The sequence below is a fragment of the Colius striatus genome, unplaced genomic scaffold (assembly GCF_028858725.1).
Source record: "Colius striatus isolate bColStr4 unplaced genomic scaffold, bColStr4.1.hap1 scaffold_34, whole genome shotgun sequence".
NCBI lineage: Eukaryota > Metazoa > Chordata > Aves > Coliiformes > Coliidae > Colius > Colius striatus.
This window is the reverse complement of record NW_026908518.1, coordinates 224767-232827: the sequence shown is the minus strand read 5'-3', so window position 1 is coordinate 232827 and position 8061 is coordinate 224767. Positions and strand designations below refer to the sequence as shown.

Below are 8061 nucleotides of genomic sequence, written 5' to 3'. Positions count from 1 at the left end.
CACTTTGTGCCCTGACTCCCATCACTTTGTGCCCTCACTCCCATCACTTTGTGCCCTCACTCCCATCACCACTTTGTGCTTTCTTGTTTACTTCAAGGAAGGAAAACCACAGTGCAAAGCACAGGCAGCAAATAACAGAGTCAGGGCAGGGTGTGGAAGGGGCCTCATGGCCCAGGTGGGGCAGGAAGGGGCTGCACCACTTGTTCCATGATGCCACCAGTGAGATCTGGGTCAGCTTTTGATGCTCCCCCACAGCTCACCACAGAACCCACTTCCTCTGGAAAGTGGAGCAGCAAACAAGGGCATGTGGCAGGAGGAGGAGGAGGAGGAGGTGTGTGGGTTGAGACACCTTCCCATCCTGCCCCCCTCAGCACAACCAGCCCTTGGGTCTGGGGGAGCTGGCTGGGGAAGGATGGAGCTATGGATAGTGTGGGCAGGGGAAAGGAGGGGAGGGAACACACTGTATGAGTGGTGGGGAGAGAGCACACAAGTGAGTGAGCTTTGTGAGTGCTGACAGGTCTCTGTGCAGCTACACAGGTACTGAATCCATGCAGAAACATCTCAGAAGACAAGGGAGGAAAGTGGGGTGGCACAGAGTCTCCTCACAGTGGCAGGGAAGATGCTGCCATGGTCCATGGCCTCTGCTCTGTGCCAGCTCAAGCGCCCAACACCTACCTATGGATAGGAGATGAATTTGCCTGTTTTCTAGGGGTTTGAGGGGCTTTGCTGCAGAAAGCACCCTGCCCAGTGCTTGCCATCTCCCATCAAACATGACCCTGTGCACAGAACAGCCTCTCTGCTGCCCTCTTCAGTGTGGACTCAAGCAGCCTCCTACAAGCCTCCTGCAGCTCATTCAGATCATAGAATCACAGAATCATTTGGTTGGAAAAGAGCTTTATGCTCCTGGAATCCCTGCCCTGTCCTCAGGGGCACTGACCCCTGGCCCTCAGCACCTCAGCCCAGGGCTTTGGGGTCCCTCCAGGGCTGGGCACTGCCCCAGCTCCCTGGGCAGCCTGGCACAGGGCTCACACCCCTCTCAGGGAATGGCCTCAGCTCCAGCCTCGACCTCCCCTGGGGCAACTTGAGGCTGTTTGTGTCCTTCCCTCTGTGCTGTCCTGTCCTTCAGGTACCACTGTAGCCCAGCTTAATGCCTGAGGCTGGTGGTGTCAGAGCTGGCAGCAGCTCTGTTCCTACCTCAGAGCCAGGCAGCATCCTATGAGACAGGACAGAGCCTGCTCCCTCATACCTGACCCTTCAGGGGCTCAGTCAGCAAGAGGCTGAGGAGCAGCAGGTTTCACACTTTCATGGGTTTCATGGCTGCAGCACAGCTGGAAATGCAAAAGGAGGAAGGTGGCAAAGAGGATCCATAACCCAAAGCCATCAGACTCAAGCACCAGCAGACAAGTGTTACACAGCCCCAACACACCTTTCACCTCTCCACAACAAACTGGACAAGTGTGGAGCAGCATCAGCACAAGGATGGAGCCTCATGCCTGAAGGTAAATGCTGCAGCCAAAGGTGTGGGGGAGGCTGGCTGGGGTTAGGATCTCATCCTGTGCCCATCATCACATCACCACAGGGCTCTGACTTTACATCAGGACAAAGCAGCATTGGGACACAATGCAGGAGCACATCAGGCTGAAGGAAAGCCAACACTGTGGGCAAGTGGCTGCACCAGAGCCCAGCCTTAGTGAGCCTGAGTGCAGCTGGGACATGCAGCTGAACCCCATGGGCCTGTGGGGAGACAGGTACACTTGGGGATGTACTTCTGCTCATGAGTGCTAACCACAGCCCAACCCAAACCTTCCACAGCCTGGAAGCCTGGGGGTACACTGGCAATGCAATCCCAGAAGATAAAGGTGCAGGGAACAGGGGGATGGGAAGGGGAGGTGGCAGCTGGGTCTCCATCATTCCTTGTCTCCTGCTTCCTTCTGAAAGTGGGGCACAGAAACAAAACCTGCTGGGGAGGAGGGTAAAAGCAGGGAGTTTTGCCTCAGAGGGAACCTGAGTGTCAGAAGAACCTCTGTGCTTGCCACCAACAGGGAAAAGACTGCAGTATCACAAAGGGTTTTATTGACAGGCAGGATTACAGCACTGAGGCAATGTGAGGGGGCAGCAGAGCCCTCCACAGGGCAGTTTGTGGGGAAAACCCTTGAGCATTGCCCTGCCAAGGAGGCAGGTTCAGGAGTCTGCTGCTGAAACACACGTCCTGGTGCCAGGCTTTGGCAGCAGAGCTCAGGAGCAATTCCAGACCTGGAAAGAGAGGAAGGCAACAGAAGCAATGTCTCTGCTAAAGGGAGAGGAAACATCCCACAGGCTCCAATGATCCTGTAGCCTCTGGCAACAGAAACAATAAGGCCTGTGCTCCACCTTCCTGCACCAAACTCTGTGTGTCCTAAACTCCCACCTCTGTCCTCCACCTTCCTGCACCAAACTCTGTGTGTGTGTCCTAAACTCCCACCTCTGTCCTTCACCTCCCTGCACCAAACTCTGTGTGTCCTAAACTCCCAACTCTGTCCTTCACCTTCCTGCACCAAACTCTGTGTGTGTGTCCTAAACTCCCACCTCTGTCCTTCACCTTCCTGCACCAAACTCTGTGTGTCCTAAACTCCCACCTCTGTCCTTCACCTTCCTGCACCAAACTCTGTGTGTCCTAAACTCCCACCTCTGTCCTTCACCTTCCTGCACCAAACTCTGTGTGTCCTAAACTCCCACCTCTGTCCTTCACCTTCCTGCACCAAACTCTGTGTGTGTGTCCTAAACTCCCACCTCTGTCCTTCACCTTCCTGCACCAAACTCTGTGTGTGTGTCCTAAAGTCCCACCTCTGTCCTTCACCTTCCTGCACCAAACTCTGTGTGTGTGTCCTAAACTCCCACCTCTGTCCTCCACCTTTCTGCACCAAACTCTGTGTGTGTCCCCTAAACTCCCACCTCTGTCCTCAACCTTCCTGCACCAAACACTGTGTGTGTGTCCTAAACTCCCACCTCTGTCCTTCACCTTCCTGCACCAAACTGTGTGTGTGTGTCCTAAACTCCCACCTCTGTCCTTCACCTTCCTGCACCAAACTGTGTGTGTCCTAAACTCCCACCTCTGTCCTTCACCTTCCTGCACCAAACTCTGTGTGTCCTAAACTCCCACCTCTGTCCTCCACCTTCCTGCACCAAACTCTGTGTGTCCTAAACTCCAATCTCTGTCCTTCACCTTCCTGCACCAAACTCTGTGTGTGTGTCCTAAACTCCCACCTCTGTCCTTCACCTTCCTGCACCAAACTCTGTGTGTGTGTCCTAAACTCCCACCTCTGTCCTCCACCTTCCTGCACCAAACTCTGTGTGTCCTAAACTCCCACCTCTGTCCTTCACCTTCCTGCACCAAACTCTGTGTGTGTGTCCTAAACTCCCACCTCTGTCCTCCACCTTCCTGCACCAAACTCTGTGTGTGTGTCCTAAACTCCCACCTCTGTCCTCCACCTTCCTGCACCAAACTCTGTGTGTCCTAAACTCCCCCCTCTGTCCTCCACCTTCCTGCACCAAACTCTGTGTGTGTCCTAAACTCCCACCTCTGTCCTTCACCTTCCTGCACCAAACTCTCTCTGTCCTAAACTCCCACCTCTGTCCTCCACCTTCCTGCACCAAACTCTGTGTGTGTGTCCTAAACTCCCACCTTTGTCCTAAACCTTCCTGCACCAAACTCTGTGTGTGTGTCCTAAACTCCCACCTCTGTCCTTCACCTTCCTGCACCAAACTCTGTGTGTGTGTCCTAAACTCCCACCTCTGTTCTTCACCTTCCTGCACCAAACTCTGTGTGTCCTAAACTCCCACCTCTGTCCTTCACCTTCCTGCACCAAACTCTGTGTGTCCTAAACTCCCACCTCTGTCCTTCACCTTCCTGCACCAAACTCTGTGTGTCCTAAACTCCCACCTCTGTCCTTCACCTTCCTGCACCAAACTCTGTGTGTGTGTCCTAAACTCCCACCTCTGTCCTTCACCTTCCTGCACCAAACTCTGTGTGTGTGTCCTAAACTCCCACCTCTGTCCTTCACCTTCCTGCACCAAACTCTGTGTGTCCTAAACTCCCACCTCTGTCCTCCACCTTCCTGCACCAAACTCTGTGTGTGTGTCCTAAACTCCCACCTCTGTCCTTCACCTTCCTGCACCAAACTCTGTGTGTCCTAAACTCCCACCTCTGTCCTTCACCTTCCTGCACCAAACTCTGTGTGTCCTAAACTCCCACCTCTGTCCTTCACCTTCCTGCACCAAACTCTGTGTGTCCTAAACTCCCACCTCTGTCCTCCACCTTCCTGCACCAAACTCTGTGTGTCCTAAACTCCCACCTCTGTCCTCCACCTTCCTGCACCAAACTCTGTGTGTCCTAAACTCCCACCTCTGTCCTTCACCTTCCTGCACCAAACTCTGTGTGTGTGTCCTAAACTCCCACCTCTGTCCTTCACCTTCCTGCACCAAACTCTGTGTGTGTGTCCTAAACTCCCACCTCTGTCCTCCACCTTCCTGCACCAAACTCTGTGTGTGTGTCCTAAACTCCCACCTCTGTCCTTCACCTTCCTGCACCAAACTCTGTGTGTGTGTCCTAAACTCCCATCTCTGTCCTTCACCTTCCTGCACCAAACTCTGTGTGTGTGTCCTAAACTCCCACCTCTGTCCTTCACCTTCCTGCACCAAACTCTGTGTGTGTGTCCTAAACTCCCACCTCTGTCCTCCACCTTCCTGCACCAAACTCTGTGTGTCTCTCCTAAACTCCCACCTCTGTCCTTCACCTTCTGCACCAAACTCTGTGTGTGTGTCCTAAACTCCCACCTCTGTCCTCCACCTTCTGCACCAAACTCTGTGTGTCCTAAACTCCCACCTCTGTCCTTCACCTTCCTGCACCAAACTCTGTGTGTCCTAAACTCCCACCTCTGTCCTTCACCTTCCTGCACCAAACTCTGTGTGTCCTAAACTCCCACCTCTGTCCTCCACCTTCCTGCACCAAACTCTGTGTGTCCTAAACTCCCACCTCTGTCCTTCACCTTCTGCACCAAACTCTGTGTGTCCTAAACTCCCACCTCTGTCCTCCACCTTCCTGCACCAAACTCTGTGTGTGTGTCCTAAACTCCCACCTCTGTCCTTCACCTTCTGCACCAAACTCTGTGTGTGTGTCCTAAACTCCCACCTCTGTCCTCCACCTTCCTGCACCAAACTCTGTGTGTGTGTCCTAAACTCCCATCTCTGTCCTCCACCTTCCTGCACCAAACTCTGTGTGTGTGTCCTAAACTCCCATCTCTGTCCTCCACCTTCCTGCACCAAACTCTGTGTGTCCTAAACTCCCACCTCTGTCCACCACCTTCCTGCACCAAACTCTGTGTGTCCTAAACTCCCACCTCTGTCCTTCACCTTCTGCACCAAACTCTGTGTGTCCTAAACTCCCACCTCTGTCCTTCACCTTCCTGCACCAAACTCTGTGTGTCCTAAACTCCCACCTCTGTCCTCCACCTTCCTGCACCAAACTCTGTGTGTGTGTCCTAAACTCCCACCTCTGTCCTTCACCTTCCTGCACCAAACTCTGTGTGTCCTAAACTCCCACCTCTGTCCTTCACCTTCTGCACCAAACTCTGTGTGTCCTAAACTCCCACCTCTGTCCTTCACCTTCCTGCACCAAACTCTGTGTGTCCTAAACTCCCACCTCTGTCCTTCACCTTCCTGCACCAAACTCTGTGTGTGTGTCCTAAACTCCCACCTCTGTCCTTCACCTTCCTGCACCAAACTCTGTGTGTGTGTCCTAAACTCCCACCTCTGTCCACCTTCCTGCACCAAACTCTGTGTGTGTGTCCTAAACTCCCACCTCTGTCCTCCACCTTCCTGCACCAAACTCTGTGTGTCCTAAACTCCCACCTCTGTCCTTCACCTTCTGCACCAAACTCTGTGTGTCCTAAACTCCCACCTCTGTCCTCCACCTTCCTGCACCAAACTCTGTGTGTCCTAAACTCCCACCTCTGTCCTTCACCTTCCTGCACCAAACTCTGTGTGTCCTAAACTCCCACCTCTGTCCTCCACCTTCCTGCACCAAACTCTGTGTGTCCTAAACTCCCACCTCTGTCCTTCACCTTCCTGCACCAAACTCTGTGTGTCCTAAACTCCCACCTCTGTCCTTCACCTTCCTGCACCAAACTCTGTGTGTCCTAAACTCCCATCTCTGTCCTTCACCTTCCTGCACCAAACTCTGTGTGTCCTAAACTCCCATCTCTGTCCTCCACCTTCCTGCACCAAACTCTGTGTGTGTGTCCTAAACTCCCATCTCTGTCCTCCACCTTCCTGCACCAAACTCTGTGTGTGTGTCCTAAACTCCCATCTCTGTCCTTCACCTTCCTGCACCAAACTCTGTGTGTGTGTCCTAAACTCCCACCTCTGTCCTTCACCTTCCTGCACCAAACTCTGTGTGTGTGTCCTAAACTCCCACCTCTGTCCTTCACCTTCCTGCACCAAACTCTGTGTGTCCTAAACTCCCACCTCTGTCCTTCACCTTCCTGCACCAAACTCTGTGTGTGTGTCCTAAACTCCCACCTCTGTCCTCCACCTTCCTGCACCAAACTCTGTGTGTCCTAAACTCCCACCTCTGTCCTTCACCTTCCTGCACCAAACTCTGTGTGTGTGTCCTAAACTCCCACCTCTGTCCTCCACCTTCCTGCACCAAACTGTGTGTGTGTGTCCTAAACTCCCACCTCTGTCCTTCACCTTCCTGCACCAAACTCTGTGTGTGTGTGTCCTAAACTCCCACCTCTGTCCTTCACCTTCCTGCACCAAACTCTGTGTCCTAAACTCCCACCTCTGTCCTTCACCTTCCTGCAACAAACTCTGTGTGTCCTAAACTCCCACCTCTGTCCTTCACCTTCCTGCACCAAACTCTGTGTGTGTGTCCTAAACTCCCACCTCTGTCATTCACCTTCCTGCACCAAACTCTGTGTGTCCTAAACTCCCACCTCTGTCCTTCACCTTCCTGCACCAAACTCTCTCTGTCCTAAACTCCCACCTCTGTCCTCCACCTTCCTGCACCAAACTCTGTGTGTGTGTCCTAAACTCCCACCTCTGTCCTCCACCTTCCTGCACCAAACTGTGTGTGTGTGTCCTAAACTCCCACCTCTGTCCTTCACCTTCCTGCACCAAACTCTGTGTGTGTGTGTCCTAAACTCCCACCTCTGTCCTTCACCTTCCTGCACCAAACTCTGTGTCCTAAACTCCCACCTCTGTCCTTCACCTTCCTGCAACAAACTCTGTGTGTCCTAAACTCCCACCTCTGTCCTTCACCTTCCTGCACCAAACTCTGTGTGTGTGTCCTAAACTCCCACCTCTGTCATTCACCTTCCTGCACCAAACTCTGTGTGTCCTAAACTCCCACCTCTGTCCTTCACCTTCCTGCACCAAACTCTCTCTGTCCTAAACTCCCACCTCTGTCCTCCACCTTCCTGCACCAAACTCTGTGTGTGTGTCCTAAACTCCCACCTCTGTCCTTCACCTTCCTGCACCATACTGTGTGTGTGTGTCCTAAACTCCCACCTCTGTCCTTCACCTTCCTGCACCAAACTCTGTGTGTCCTAAACTCCCACCTCTGTCCTAAACCTTCCTGCACCAAACTCTGTGTGTGTGTCCTAAACTCCCACCTCTGTCCTAAACCTTCCTGCACCAAACTCTGTGTGTGTGTCCTAAACTCCCACCTCTGTCCTAAACCTTCCTGCACCAAACTCTGTGTGTCCTAAACTCCCACCTCTGTCCTTCACCTTCCTGCACCAAACTCTGTGTGTGTGTCCTAAACTCCCACCTCTGTCCTTCACCTTCCTGCACCAAACTCTGTGTGTCCTAAACTCCCACCTCTGTCCTTCACCTTCCTGCACCAAACTCTGTGTGTCCTAAACTCCCACCTCTGTCCTCCACCTTCCTGCACCAAACTCTGTGTGTGTGTGTCCTAAACTCCCACCTCTGTCCTTCACCTTCCTGCACCAAACTCTGTGTGTCCTAAACTCCCACCTCTGTCCTCCACCTTCCTGCACCAAACTCTGTGTGTCCTAAACTCCC

General features: G+C 53.2%; 1 protein-coding gene across 1 annotated transcript in view; it reads right to left on the bottom strand.

Moving 5' to 3' along the window:
- Positions 1-2051: 2051 nt before the first annotated feature.
- The window catches only part of LOC133629216 (dolichyl-diphosphooligosaccharide--protein glycosyltransferase subunit DAD1-like), a 31880-nt gene continuing 25870 nt past the window's right edge, over positions 2052-8061 (bottom strand). Inside the window, exon 3 of the mRNA XM_062019876.1 lies at positions 2052-2253. The gene's annotated coding sequence lies outside the window, so the exon portion shown is untranslated. The remainder of the gene's footprint in view (positions 2254-8061) is intronic.